Source organism: Mauremys reevesii, linkage group 1 (assembly GCF_016161935.1).
Source record: "Mauremys reevesii isolate NIE-2019 linkage group 1, ASM1616193v1, whole genome shotgun sequence".
In the NCBI taxonomy this organism is placed as follows: Eukaryota; Metazoa; Chordata; order Testudines; family Geoemydidae; genus Mauremys; species Mauremys reevesii.
This window is the reverse complement of record NC_052623.1, coordinates 134,893,391-134,909,066: the sequence shown is the minus strand read 5'-3', so window position 1 is coordinate 134,909,066 and position 15,676 is coordinate 134,893,391. Positions and strand designations below refer to the sequence as shown.

General features: G+C 40.2%; 1 protein-coding gene across 10 annotated transcripts in view; it reads right to left on the bottom strand.

Annotated features, from left to right (window-relative positions):
• TBL1X (transducin beta like 1 X-linked) overlaps positions 1-15,676 on the bottom strand; it is a 262,718-nt gene that overhangs the window by 62,490 nt on the left and 184,552 nt on the right. The window lies entirely within an intron of this gene.

The following is a 15,676-nucleotide window of genomic DNA, read 5'->3' as shown; positions in this document are numbered from 1 at the left end:
CCTCAAAAAAACAGCACAATGTTCCTCAGAGAACTTAAATAAAATAGCAGTAAAATTATAAGCAACTCAAAAAAAAATAGCAAATGTATATTTATAGGGAATAATGCAGAACACTTTGTGCAGAACGATGTATATGCACACATCTCTGCATAATAAAAAGTTGTAATGTCTCAAGTATTCGGTGGTTCATAAAGCACAAGAGTCAAGCTTGGATGATTTACTAAAATAACCATAACCTTTAAAAAGAAAGACAGTTTTGCATGACTAGTTTGGGTATACTTTGTGATAAAAAAATAAGTCAAATGCTATATAATAAGATGTTATTTTGTATTTGATGTTATCTCTCTAAATCTCGATGACAATTTTTTTTTCTTCTGGTTTAGTTGGTTCAGAAAATTCACCATAACAGCTTTAAGTACTTTAAGTGAGCCATACAGCTCTGACATCCACACCGAACACATGACCACTATGTAAAGGTTTGGAAGTAAGAGCATGCTTACACATTATAAATGAAGAATTTTGTAGGAGTCTGCTGTTTGTTTTAATTTCTCAAATGTCTCTTCTTGGCAGGCAGGATGGTCTTTGTTCACTGAAAACCTCTTCAGTAATTCCTGTTGCCTAGAGTAGCACCTGCTACTGTAGGCAGTGCTGATCAACGACAAGTTTCCCCCACTGATGATCTAAACCAGCAGGTCGTTCATGGTTGTAACAGATGTCTTTGCATATTTATGTAAATAGAATTCTTCAGAACTTCATTATGCCTTTTATTCCCCTTCCCTGTTCTATTTCAGCAATGGCTCAGATGCTGTATTTCCACCACAACCAATACCTTGGATAATTTAGCAGAAGTTCGTCTCAAGAATTGGGTTCTATATTACAGGCGCTTGCATCTCATGCAAAAGAGAAAATACATAGCATGTTCTCCTCCTCCTATGATTTTGTGATTAAAGCACTGGACTAGGATTCGGGACATCTAGGTTCAATTTCCGTTATGCTACAGTCTCCCTGTGTGTCCCTGGGAAAGTCACTTGGTCTCCTTGTACCTCAAGTTCTTCATCTATGAAGTAGGGGTAAAACTTCCCTATCCACAGCAATGTTGAGAGAATAAATTCATCACTATATGCGAGGAGGTCAGATACTAAGGTGATGGAAATCAAAGCAGACAGATAAATCTACTTTTGTGAACTACAGCACTTTGCATTAAATGGCAAAAATGCACATTAAGAGAGCACTTTTTATAAATCCCTATAAAGAGCCTATTTAAAAAAGGAAACAGTTAAATACAACTTTACTGCTGTCTACTAGAGTAAATAGTATTTGAATAATTCTGAATAATTCACCAAGCATCCCTTTGTATAATACTCTCAAAACAATCAAAGCCCCCAAAGACATTAGTGATGCCTGTTAAAGCCATTTTTATCTCCATCTATTTGATTACATTTAAACATATATTCCTATCACAGCTGTTCATTCCTACAACAGTGATAACAATAGTGTAAGAAACTGTGACAGCGCTGGATTTAAAAAAAAACCAAAAAAACAGCAACCCTTTTTTTAGTATCTTAAAAATAGCACTTTCATTTCCTTGGTGGTAGGAAAGATGGTAAAGTTAAAACCTCTTACAAAAATTCAGTTTCAGTGATGACGTACATTGTGCTGCTGTGAGCATTATTAATAATATCTCAAGAAATTACAAGTGCTGCTCCTGGGATGCATCTTATTAGGTTGAGTTATTAGTATCATAATCTTTCCTCATACAGAGGTTCTTTTTTTTTTCCAGACAACACCTTTGTTAAATGAATTAAAAGCCAGAGGAAATCAGTCTGACTGCAAAATAAATAGTTTGGCAACTACAGAGAAAGCCTCCATAGCAGCTACCTTTCTCCCTTTTGTATTAGAATTCCAAACACACTAAGAAGCTGGATTTATAATGCATTTTCCCTGAAGTCAGTGAACAGGAATTACTTTGACATATGTGTCAGATCATATCTTTATACACATTGTTACCATCCCATAAATAACCAGATGATCCCCGCTCATGCATTTAAGTCCCCCCCCCCCCTGCAGATGCCAATGCAGCAATAAGATACACAAGCACAGGGCTCCATCCATCTGAAATGATCCAGAGATCTTGGCTCTGCCCCAGAGTAATCTACTCATTAGAAATTCAGCTGAGCCATGAAAGACTATACTAAATTTCATTAACCCTGCCTTTTGACTTTCCCCATCCCCACACAAAAATACTCCAAACCTGATATCAGACTATGGAAAAGACAGTCGGGAGGAGAGGAACATAATTGTCTCTTGTGTAGCTCTAAGTCTGATTCAGGAACAAAGAAACAAAACAAAACAAAAATCCCTCACGCACAATAAAACTCAGTCCATCTCTAAAATCCTGAGAAAATCTCCACTTGAAAGCTGGGGTGGAGTGGGGTGTGTGTGTAGTAACCAAATGTTCTCCCCTCATTAATGGTGATCAATATTGTCTAGATTAATACTCCTTCTCTCTCCTTTTTTTAAGTAGTGCTCAGAGACAACATTAATGTGCTTATGGGGCTGTTTCACATTAAAACTAAAGTGATAACATTTGAGTTCGCTGTAACATAATTAAGTTCACAACACACAACAACAGGCAGATGGTCAAAACACATCCAAGCTCTTTTTTACCTGAAACACCTTTTCTCATAACCAGTTACATGTTATGGAGGGTCTCATTAGCTTCAACTATACGCAGAAAAAAATGAGTCCCGATCCCGCACATACACGTGCGTGGGCTTAAAATTAAGCATATAAGGAGCACCAATAAAATCAATGGGACTAGTCATATACTTAAAATTAACCCACAATATTGTTGACCCCAAGCGTTTAAGAATAATGAGTGCATGTTTGTAAGATCAGGGACTTAAATGCCTGTTGATAATGCAAGGTAACTACCATCAGTTATTTTAATTATAGAACTTAAAAGGATGGTTATCATTTTTTTTTCTTTTAAAGTGAGAGTTGGGGTAAACAAAATACCAGGTTTCGGCCTTTTCTTTTCTCTCTTTTTCTCTCTGTTTTTTAATCCTTAATTTGTATTTTACTCTTTTGTGGGATGCTGGAGGGCTGCACCCTTGCTCAGGGATATGACCAGGAAGCTCCAGGGGGCAGCAGAGGCTGCCTGAAGAGCCGATTTGGGGATTTGCAATCTAGAAGCAGTCAGCAGCCTGTTAAGAAGGATGAACTAGGAGAAGCTAATCCTCCCTCCCTTTCAAAATATCCACAGTGATATTCACCTACATTGCCTCAAGCAGAAGAGAGTTGAGCCAGCAGGTGAGGAAGACTCACTAATACTGCCCCCTCCTATTTCCTTTCCCCTCCCTGCTGGTGGCTAATCAGAGAGCCAAAGGGCAAGGCTGAGGCAGTAGACAAGCTGGGCTGGCACCTGCATGACTCATTGAGGGAATATGGCAGCTCCCGGGCACTTTGAATGCAAGCTGAACACGGGCTCTTCCTTCTCACTCCACACCCCTCTGTCTCTAATTAAAGTGAGGTTATACTATTTATCTAGTCACCTAGTAGAGTTGGGTGGGAAATGGCAGTTTTCTGCATGAAAACTTTCAGTGATACAACATATTTTTTCATTTTCTAAATCTTCCAAGGAACATTTCAGATTTTCAACACAAATCTGAATACAAAAGAATTTCTGCCAAACATCAAAATACTTTGATTTCAAAACACTGCCTTAGTGCCTTATGAAGTCAAAGTTCAGGTGAATTCTGCTCCCATTCTCCTCTATAGGTTAGGTTCCCTGGTCAAGCTACACCTCCCATGATGCACCACTGCCAACAACACCCATGATGCTCCTATCAGGAGGGGAGGAAGTGCATCATGGGAAACATGGCCAGGAAGCCAATCCCACAGAAGAGAACAGGATCTGAAAAAAATAAAAATAAAATAAAACAAAACTCTGAGGCATCATATTCTACTAAAAATATTTTGGTTTTCTGGTGTTTGGTTTTTTTGATGAAAAGCAGCATTTCCTATGGAAAGCAGCCACTTTCCATGAAAAAATTAGTCAAACCCCCCCCAAATTTTCTGTTGAAAAATAGTTTCAGCAGAAAATTTTCAACCAGGCCTACTATCTATTTCTAGGCTCTGTAACCAGAATGTCTAAACACAATAGTGATTAAGAATCAGCATCTTCCTCACCGAGAGAACGGCAATTGTTTTTGTCTCGTACTCTGCGTTTTTGCTCCTTGTCTGTCTTTCATTCCAGATTTCTTCTCTTGAATTGGAAGCTTTATCCTGTTCCACTCCCGGGATGCCAGAAGCTTTGGAGGGCAGGTAGTCTCGCTTTTTCATATCCCCCTTGCCTCGTAAGCTGCTGCTGATTCAGGCAGATATAATTTAAGCCACCTTTTCTTTTTAAGTAGCTTCTGATAATAGACCAAGTCTGCTGATGACCAGGGGTCAAATTGGGAGAAGAAAAAAAGAATGGTGATGTACTCTTTTCAAGCTACACTCAGGTGAGTTGCCAAAATGAGGTAAATTGTTTATAATATAGACCAGTGGTCCCCAACCTTTTCCTGGCGGTGGGTGCCGGATGACGAGCCACCAAGGACTGTGGCTGGCGGACAAGCATCCGCCGAAATGCCGCCGAGAAGTGGCAACGTCAAGAGGTGTCACCGCCAAAATGCCGCCAAAAATCAGCGGCATTTCAGTGGCGATGCCTCTTGGTGATGCTGCTTTTCGGCGGCATTTCGGCAGCGACGCCTCTTGATGCTGCTGCTTTTTGGCGGCATTTCGGCGGATGCTTGTCCACTGCCCAGTATGCAGGTGCACATAGATGCCCCAGCGGGCACCACGGCGCCCGCAGGTACTGCATTTGGGACCGCTGATATAGACCATGGATGCTCTCTGAACTCCATTGGGCTCCCTTTATGAGGCTGAAATATGCCCATAGCCTCTGCTGAGCTTTTTGGACTTGGTTTCTTCTTGACTGAGAAAAAGGAATAAATGGTGGCATCTCCCATGTGAGATGAGATGTCATTCACAGTAAAATTTGGAGTTCTCTGACGCTCCCTTCTTTTTTCCCTCTGTGAGGAATTAAACAGATAACTACACTGATAATTAAATCATCATAGTTGGCCATGTAAGTTAACGCCTCAGTGATAGGAACGAAGGAGGTCAAACCTGTCAGAGCTATTGTTCCAGGCTCTCTATTGGTTACACTCAGTTCCTATTTTTGAGGCTTTCTTCACAACCATGTCACCTAGCAACTTCTTGTTTTTTGTTTTAAAATCAAAGTTGAGTTTCTGGAGAACAAGAGAAGAGCTTTAAATAAGTGCTGCTGTGGCATATGTGCTTATGTACTGGCTCAGTCAGGGTCCTCTGAGTGACATTTATAGCAGCTCAGCAGGGGCTTAGACCCCCAAGACAAAAGGCCTGGGGCTTTCAGGGATCCCAAATAGCCCAACATTAAGACTAGCTTTTTAAAAACACCAGGAATTATATTTACCTGAGTCTTCTGGTTTTTTGTTTTGTTTTTTAAATGAGGGCGAACAAAAATAAATGAATAAAAATCCAGATAGCAAGATTGAATTTACGTTCATAAAATTCTCACTGCTACCCACAATCACACATTTTCATAACTGGAAGCAACAACTATGTCTATAATCAATGCAATTATTCCTGAAAATCCCCGATGTAAATGAGGAATGGTCCAGCTCTGATATCGACATGTTGAAGTGTATCTTGTGCAATTAGTCACTGAATCTGGACTCTGTTTTTTGAAGGAAAAAGGAAGTGGAGGGAATGAGAGTGGGAATTAAATACTTAATGAAAATAAACCTCCACTTTGCCTTGAAGAGATCATTCCTGGTGGTAGGAATGAATGGGTCAGACCACTACGCTCATGCAAAGTCCCAGCAACTAAAGGGGACTCCCTGTGGGACTAAGGATCCATCCATATGTATCTGAATGCAGGAGTAGAGTCACAGCACTCTGAAATATGACATGCTTTGGGGCAGACTAATCTCTGATGTGCAAGACACATTCACTGCATATCTTTACAAGTTTCTGCAACTGCACAAGGTCCCTATTAGAACCGGGCAGGAAAGGATTTTCCATTCTCAGAAATTTGTGTGAGATTTTTGAAACATTTTCCTGTCTCAAATCAGGGTGAAAAGTCAAAAATCTCAAAAAAATAAAAAAAAAATAAAATTGTGAACTGAAAGTAAAAAAAAATTAGTTTGAGTCAATTGAAATGTTTTGGTTTGATCATTTCAAGGTGTTTCATTTCCAATAAACTTGTAACTTTAAAAATATTTTAAAATATAAATTAATGTAAAATTCAAAATAAAATGTTGTTTCAAACTGAAAAAAGTGAATTTTTCGTTTTGAAAATGTCAAAATGGGATGTTTTGACCCTTTATTTTCCCTCCAAATTTTTGGAAACGGGAAATTCATCACAACTGACCCTTTCCTGTAAAAAAGTTTCCATTTCAGCAAATTGGCATTTTTCAATAGAAAAATGTTTCATTGAAAAATGCCCAGCCAGCTCTAGTTTTATATCAAAAGAGGCAAAGTTGTGCACCACCAAGATTAAAGCCCATCCCTATATTTAGGATGTTACTGATGTATAACTTCACCCCCTCCCCCATTTTTACACTTAAAACCTATTAGTTTGCTTGGTTTATTTTTCAGTCCTCAGCTGGTTTTCTTAATGATATCAGCCTCCAGCATTGCAGTTCTGAGAGCTCAAGTGGATCTTTTCCAGCTCCCTCTGCTCTAAAGTGAAAAGGGTTTTTGCTGTATTGATCTTTCCTTCTTGGCACTTTGCTAAGAAAAAAACACCCTTCTTAATTAGTGCAATTGTGTTGTATTTCTTTCATGACCTACTTTGAAAAGAGGCAACTTCAATTAGGTTTTTTTTTAAATAAACAAAAATAACTTTAGTGTTTACATGCATACACTATATGAGGAGCTGTAGGAAACCAAGATAAAAGAAGGCTGATGGTAGCTCTAGGGCTCATAGCTGAAATTAGTATCTGAAAATAAGGAGTACGGATTAGAGGCATTAGGAATTGACTATACTATTGGATTTGAGTTGAGAACAGAGATACTGGGTGAAATCCTGGCACCACTGACTGGAAAAACTCCCATTTGACTTCAGCGAAGCCAGGATTTCACTCCTTATATGCACACAAAGGGCTAGATTCACAAAAGGATTTAAGCACCTAACTGCCACTTTAGACACCTAAATCCTGGAATCAGGCCCCACTGGGATTCCCAAAATCCCCATTCAACTGCTGCCAAAACATGAACTCGATCAGCACCCTAATTTTTGCACTACAAGTTCCCTAAGCTCCTATGCTTCTGCCTCTGGACCAATGTTGCCTCTAATTTTTTATGTCCATGTGCAGAATGAAATTTGTTATGCGCATCAATATGGAGGTGATGAGTGGCAGGGGTGGGTTCGGAGTGTGGGAGGGGGCTCAGGGCTGAGGCAGAGGGTTCGGGTGCAGGGAGGGGGTGAGGGCTCTGGCTGGGGCCAAGGATGAGGGGCTTGGGGTGCAGACTGCCCCAGGGCTGCGGTAAGGAGCGAGGACTCCCCCCGGCCCTCTCTCCCTGCAGCAGCACAGGGCCGGGAGAGGGGTGCCTCTCCCTGGCTGTAGCAGCTCCGGCTGGGCTGGGCTGGGTGTGCCTCTCTGTGTGGGGCCGGGGAAATAGCACCACCGCCCCAGCCCACAGCCGCACACGGCCCCGCTCCATGCGGCCCCTCCAGCCTGGCAAAGTTCAGGGGGGAGGGGCCACCCATGGGGCGCCCCCCGACACAGACTCCCCACACCTCCGTGGGCACCTCCAGCTTCACAGGCTGCTGGCCAAGTGGGCAACTTTGCACAGGGCGAGAGGCTCTGCCTTCTGCCCCTGCACCCATGGGGGAGGTGCTTGTGGCTGGGTTCGAACTACCCAGCCTCTACGGGATGGGTAAAACCACCCTCAGCTACATCAGCCACTGGAATTGTGCCCCTGGCCGAGCTCTGTGCCTGGATACACGCGCTCCATGGGCCACACGGGGAATCAGCCTTCGCTTCCCCAAGCCCACTGGCTGGCTCGCAAGGCTGGGCGAGCTCGGGGGTGGGCCCAGAGGGATGAGGGGCAGCGGCTGCGGGGGACCAGGGGGAGCTTGGCACTCCGTCCCAGGGAGCACAGTGGGGTCATGGGACGATGGCTCAGGCACCTCCTGCTAACTCGCAGTGGCTCTTTAAACCCACCAGACGAGTTGGCTGCAGCACAATGGGCTGGGGGCTCCGCTGCTTGGCTTGGGGTTTTTAATTCCTCTCCACTGCATGTGATCCCCTGCCAGGCTGAACCAGGGGAGGGGTGCCTCTCCCCGCCTGCACGGCCCTTGATAGCCTACTGCGCGGCTTAGAGGGAACTTAGCTCTGGACATGTGCACTGCAGCCTCACTCGAGGTGTCTGGACGCCTAAACTCCAGAGTGATGCATGAACCAGGGAAAGATAGGTGTTCTTCTGTCTATTTTAGTTCAGGGACAATATACCCTGAGTGTATAAGTAAATATTTAACTTTTATGTAAATGTTTTCATCCCTATTGAAAAAGAACATATACCATTTAGGATTCAACTGCAAAAATTCCAATAGAAGCATGTTCCATGTGGTTTTTAGCACAACATTCTCAGAGCTTGCCTACCAGATCAAGCCCCTATACAAAACAGCCAGGGAAGGGCCTCCCTCTAACTTTGAGCCCAGTGACTAGGATACTCATTGGCAATGAGTGAGATCCTTGGTTCAAGTCCCCACTTTACCTGAGGGAGGGGGTGGGCAGGGGAAAAGGATTTGAGCAGGGATCTGTCGCCTCTCTGGTGAGTGACCTAACCACTAGGCTATTCTGATGTGGCGCTCCCTCAGTTTATCTTGTTGAAACTGTTTCCTTGTGAATAAATAATAAAAGAATCATGGGTCCAGAGAGAATACACACAGGAATGATGCTGTAGCCTGTTGGTTAGAGCAGTCTCCTGGGGAGACCCAGGATCCAGTTCCCCTGCTCCAGTGCCTTTTGTATTTTACATTATTTACCCACAGTGTGATTGGATGTTTTTTTAAAGTATTAATTTATTGTTTATTATAATATTATTTTAATTTTATTATTATTATTATTACACCATGGTAAATATGTTTTTCTTCATTCTCCCATTGCTCAAAAATAACTGAAAGGATTGTGTTCTAAGTTAAAAATAAAAGTATAAAAACAAACAAAAGTAAAACCTTCAGGCAAACAACAAACATGGAAAATTTCAGTCCCCAAAGTAAATATTTTGAAAAACGTGGAACGTGTGAAAGCACTAGTTTATAATGGAAACTATTTAAATATGGCAGACACCATTTGATACCTACTATTTTCAGAGAGATTGGGTATGAACATAAATAGATGAAGAGCTCTGTCTTCAAATATAACATTAGAAACATTTGGAGGGGGAGAAAGCATAAAAGATAAAAGCTCCCTATTATTTGTTATAATGGATAATGCTAAGGGATTATTAATTCTAACTGCCGCAAGGACAACCAGTGCACAGAATAGGTGGCTATCAATGTAATAACATCAAACATAAATACATTTATCAAGATATATTACTATTGTTAAGCATTTCTAACCATTAATTCCATGTACTGGAGATGATCAGATCACACTTCTACTGGTTTTACTGGTTTGACTTCACTAGCATCACTCCTTATCTCACATTGGTGTGAGATCAAAATTCAGTGACAGGTTCGTACTCAGTTAGGCACAGCCTACTTGTTTATCTGTCCTTGTCAAGGCAGGCAAGAGTGACAGTCCCTCCTTGCCATTCTAATATTCCAAACAACTGCTTTTGAGGAGACTGTATTGGTGAAACAATAAAATTTATTTTCTATTTCTCTTCAAGTCAGGAAAACAGATAATTCCCTTCCAAAAGGGGTCTCAGTAGAAGCTTCTAAGTAGTTACTGATCAGATACTGAATTTTGTTAATTAAGTTATATTTTCCATATGCAAATAGCTAGACATTTTCATACAATAACTTGGCCCAATGTACCCCTTTATATGGATTTTGCTTCAGACAGAAGAATGTGTGCACTGAATACATATTTGTCCCTTTGAAATGTTCTTGGTTCTTTGAAAATCCAGACTGTTAAGTAAACTGGTTTCTTTTCTCCATTTGTTAATCGTGTTCTGATTTTCTCTAAGTATTTAAATAAAAAAAGATAATTCCCTCACAAAAACCAGCATTAAAGTAGAGCTGAGATTGAGACTGTATTACCCATCTAGTGCTAAAGTTGGTAAACAAAACAAAAAACACCCTGTGCTTCAGTTTCACAAACTGAATAAGTTTATAGTTAAGAGGGTGAAATCTTGGCTCCCCTGAAGTCAGTGAAAGTTTTACTGTTGACTTCAGGGGAGCCAGGATTTCACTCAGAGTTCCAACAACACACTTAACTTTACCTTTGTATCCCACCCTCCAGCTGGGACCCTCGCCAGATGTAAAACAAAAGTTAAGTCTGACCTTTTAAGTGTATTCATTCCAGTAGCATGACCTTTAAGTTTTACTATACTAACACCCACATCCATGCTCCACTCATATATTGGGCTAGTGGGGGGTGTGGGGGGGGTGGAGAAGTTCTCTGTAAGATTAGACTTTTTGGCTAATAGTAGGGTGGTAAGTGAGAGAGAGCCTGGGCTGTATGTAAAAAGTCAGGTGATGTGTGTCTGTGACCTCTACAAGGAGGACAGACTGGAGTTTTGAGTCTGGCTCATTTACTGCAAGAGGTATACAGATCAGTGCAGACAATGTGGGGATAGCAGAGATCTGTGGCCCATACTGTAATCGTACATTAGATGGTGTAGGGTGGAAAGGGTAAGACCGTTTACTCTGGCCTGTAGGTGAAAGATAAGCAGGCATATGGGGACAGATTTAAAGGGGGTTATGTTGTTTTCTTAGCTGCAGTGCCATTCAGTATGACTTTCCTTTATTCCTTGGCTTTTTGGATAGCTGGACTGGGGACGTAGGAGTTTTAAATTCTATTTTATTTTAATTCTTCATAATCTTTGCTGCATAAATTGATGTTTTATTTTTATCTGATGTCTTTTAGTGGTGGTTTAACAATTATTGAAGGAAACTCTGCCAGTGACGATGTTCTTTGGACCCTTTTTTAGGCCTTTATGTATGTGTGTGTGTGTGTGCGCGCCCGGAGAGGAAAGAGACAAAACACTAGAGGTTTGATGGCATCATCATCACAGCTTCAGATATAAATTGGAAAATCTATGGTTAGGGAGCACCATTATGGAAAGTTGCTTTGAATCCTACTTTCTATACATTTGTTGCCCTAGAAGCTAAATTAGACTCTGACTCCCCAAGAATTTCTAAGATAGATATAACAAGTTTTTTGAGAAAAATTTCAAGCTGAATACTTCTCTGGAAGAACTTCATTATGTTATGATACCTATACATGTTATCATTAAGAACTAGCTTAATTAACAGGAAAATATTTTCCTATAAAACCAAAAACCTAGATGTTGAGAATAAAACTGAAGCTCTAAATATAGAAATATTGGGCTTGAGAGACATTATTAAAGTCTGGAAAGTAATGAGGCTTAGAATTGTTATTCTTTCCCTGCATATCGACAAGGTTTTAAGACTCTGACCTCCCCTCTGGTTTCTGCACCAATTTTGTTGATTCTGGCAGAGCTAGAAGGCGGTATTCAGGGATTAGGAGAGGTACATGCATTGTTACAGATGAGATTTTCAAAGGAATCTATGGGAGTGAGACTCCAAATCTCATTGAATTTCAGTTGAATTTGGTCCCTAACTCCTTTGAAAATTCCAGCCTACAGTCTCAACAACCATAGTATTGTATGGGCAAAGAGTCTACTTATTCCCTAATCTGGATTGCAATTAGAGTTTGTTGGGAATTTTTTAACAAAACATTTTCATCAGAAAATGCCAATTAGCTGAACTGAAATTTTTTGTGGGAAAAAAATGGCTTTCAACAAAACTTTCTCCATTCCGGGGAGGGAAGAGAGAGTGCCCTGCCTAATAGCCCACTGGCTAGAGCACTCACTAGAGGTCTGAGAAACTCATATTTAAGTTTCTCTTCTGAGTCAGGTACAGCAGGACCTGAAACTGCATCTTCCACATCCCAGTTGAATGCCCTAACTACCACACAACTGGCTATTTTAATGTGTCTGTTTTTCTCTCTGGTTGTTTGACAGACATTTTAAATGGTCTCCATTTCATTCCTGATGAGGAACGGAATAAATGGGTTTGAAATCTCAAATATCCAGTAACAAATGGTTATAGTAACTGAAGAATGACTTTCTGAATACTCGAGCACTTCCAGTTTACTACTAGAGTAGAGTTTTATTTGAAAGAGTGAAATGTTTTCAATAACAATACTTTGTATTTAGCCTTCCATTCAAATGTCTTAATGGACTTTACTAACAATAACTACACCTCTACCTCGATATAACACTGTCCTCAGGAGCCAAAAAATCTTACCGCATTATAGGTGAAACCGCGTTATATCAAACTTGATTTGATCCACCGAAGCGCACAGCCCCGCCCACCTGGAGTGCTGCTTTACCACGTTATATCCAAATTCGTGTTATATCAGGTGGCGTTATATCAGGGTAGAGGTGTACTAATTAAGCTTGGCAGTCCTCTTATGAGGTAAGGTAAGTATTAAAATCCTCATTTTACACATGATGAGACTAAGTTAAAGCAAAGTTAAGTGATTTGCCCAAGGTCACATAGTAAGCGTGTGGCAGAACCAAGACTGGAACGTCAGGTCTTCTGACTCTCAGCCCGTAACCACAAACATATCCTTTATCAGTTCTTGATGAACTACGATGAGGCAAATGATTTTCTCGAGGCAGAGATTAATATTTTAATAGGGAAGAGAAATAGAGGCAAATTATTTCTTAGAAGAAGCTTTTACTCAGAACATGCTCCTACTAGAATATTTGCAGTTGAATACTAAATGGTATGTGTTGTTCTTTTTCAATATGAGTGAAAAAAATACATAAATGTTAAACATTATTATTCATCCATTGTTTGCTTACAGATGAATCTGCATGAATCATTCTCCTCATAGATAGATTTTATAATTCCTCAGTAGGGATAGATTGTTTACATCTCTTTTTTTTCCCCCATTGCTAACATAAACTGAAGATTTTTGTTATAGAGGAAGTTGGCATCAACACCTGTCATTAATGTTGACATACTTTTCATTATAAGACCCTATTTTTTCACTTGCTTATAACATGACCAACTTTACTATTCAGGCTGTAATGCTCCCTTCCAGGTGTCTGCCTTGGACTAAATGTTTCTGGATGGCTTAAGCAAAAACAGTTTGGTTATTTCAAAAAACCAGATCAGGAGAAAAGATACAGATTTACTGATGTTTATAAAAGTGTTTTGTTGAGACGCTCTAGCTCCTCCATGCTTTGGAGCAGGCGCGTAACATTTGTGAGAGGGTTCACTCTGATGGCAAAGTGCCTTTTGCATTGCAGTGAAAATTCACCCAGATTTGGCTGAGTTATATAACCCTTTGAAGATTACCATTTGCACTTGCTCACCAGAGGTCTACAAGAGGCTGGCAGCTAAATTTTCTGAATATCTTGTGTGCATTGAGCTTGCTCCACTCCAGAGTTGCAAGGTCTGGGTCTGAGCCAGACTTTTCATTGAGAAGAGAGAAGCAGTACTGTGAATTAAATGCAGAAGGGGGTCTTGGAAAGGAACATTCTGTGGTGAAAGCAGCAGAGGGGAATAGTTACACATTGTCCAGTTACCCATCCCAAAAGGACAATTTTTCATCAAATAAATGAAGACAAAATATTTCCAGAGAAAAACTGAAAATTTTATTTGGAAATGAAGCTATTATGCCTCATGGGGGTTTTACTTCAGGTACCTTATGCCCCCTTTCTCTTCTATGGACAAGCCTCCATTGCAAGACTACATCTCCCATGATACACTGCAGCGGCATTTCCAAATCTTTGTTGTTGTTGTTGTTGTTGTTCATTTTTGGCTGAATTTTTTTGGTTACTCCATCAAAAAAACAGAACAATATATATGTGTGTATATTAATGACTTTTTCTTGTCTGAGAAATTTAGTTTGAAAACACCACGAATTCTGGACCTTTCGCAATAGTGCATGCTGCTTGGAACAGCAGAAAAGAACACTAGCATATGATGATCCAAAGATGAACAAGTTTGGATTGCTAAATGTGTGATCATTTGAAAGGGTCACATTCGCAGTAGAAAGTGGAGAGGAGCCTTCCTCACTTATCATGCAGAAATTTTTACACCAATTTAAAAAAAAAAGATATGATCTTCCATTTCAGTTAGCTAAACACTGAGAAATGTGTTTTCCCACTAGGAACTGGACTGAGACAACTAAGTCATTTCAAATACGCCACTGAAGAGCCATATAGAATCAAGTGAAGAGCAAATGGGTAATATTTTTCTTTAAATGTTGTGCTCATCCAAAATTATTTAAACTTGAGTTGCTGGTATTTCAGGAGGTGAGACTGCACGAAGGAGCTTCTTATACATCACTTAAACTTTCATCCATTACTGGGCAAAATGTGAACTGGTGACCTAGAAGAGGGTCATTCTGTATCCTATCACTTAAGCCATTCAAGGCCACATATTATGTTCCATACAAGTAGAGATATTCGTGCAGTTTGGGATTTTCAAAAATGAGGCTCCTATATTCATAGACACCTAAACAAGCAGCCTGATTTTCACAAGTGCTGAGCACCTAGTAGCTCCCACTGACTTTTTGCCACCATGCTTAGAGGTCCAATGTTACTCTTCATGCCAACATTACTGTCCTGGGAAACATCAGTGAAGGAGGGGAAAATAAGAGCACTTCTTTTGTGTTGGCTCTGGCTCAGCATTATTAAGATTTCTGTGACATCCAGAATGTAAAGGGGAAACTGGTGCAAGCATCATGCTTTAATAAATAACCAACCAACCAACCAACATGGTGGTCCATGTTTTGGAATGGCCTTGGTCATCCAATGGAGAGTGTAAATAGATTGGAAAGTAATTATTAAAGGTCTCGTTCACAATTATTATTTCCTGTTTCAATATATTCCTGTTTTGTGGAGTGAAAGCAATGATCTTTCATTTTAAGAAACTCTGGAGGTAAAAATAAAACTGTTCTGTAATGTCAATTTCATTTTTAGGCTAAGGATATTTTAAAAAGGCATCATTTCATAAAAATGTTTCTTTTTAATTTTTTTTAAGCTTTTGGGTTTGTCATGACACCCTGTCATCTTAGTTAATGCAGCCATGCAAATTTCATTTGACAAGTAACCAGAATAAAGCAGTTGAGACTTTTTCAGAGTAATTATTTCAGCATATCTCATTGAAAGAAAAAACACTCCATTCTACATCAATAATATTTTTTTTTTTACTGGAATAAGCAAACCGTAAAACTTGGAAAAGGAAAGTTTGATGGAAGAATATATCCCTTTTACTAAAACAAAAAGGAAGTGTTCATGACCTCACTCTGTCAATAATAACGATCCAAGTGTAAGGGAAGTACAGCATATGCCCTATTTTTGGCTTTTTGTGTGTGTATGTAATGACAGACTTTCCCCTGAGGCAAGGGAAATAAGGGTTTATGAA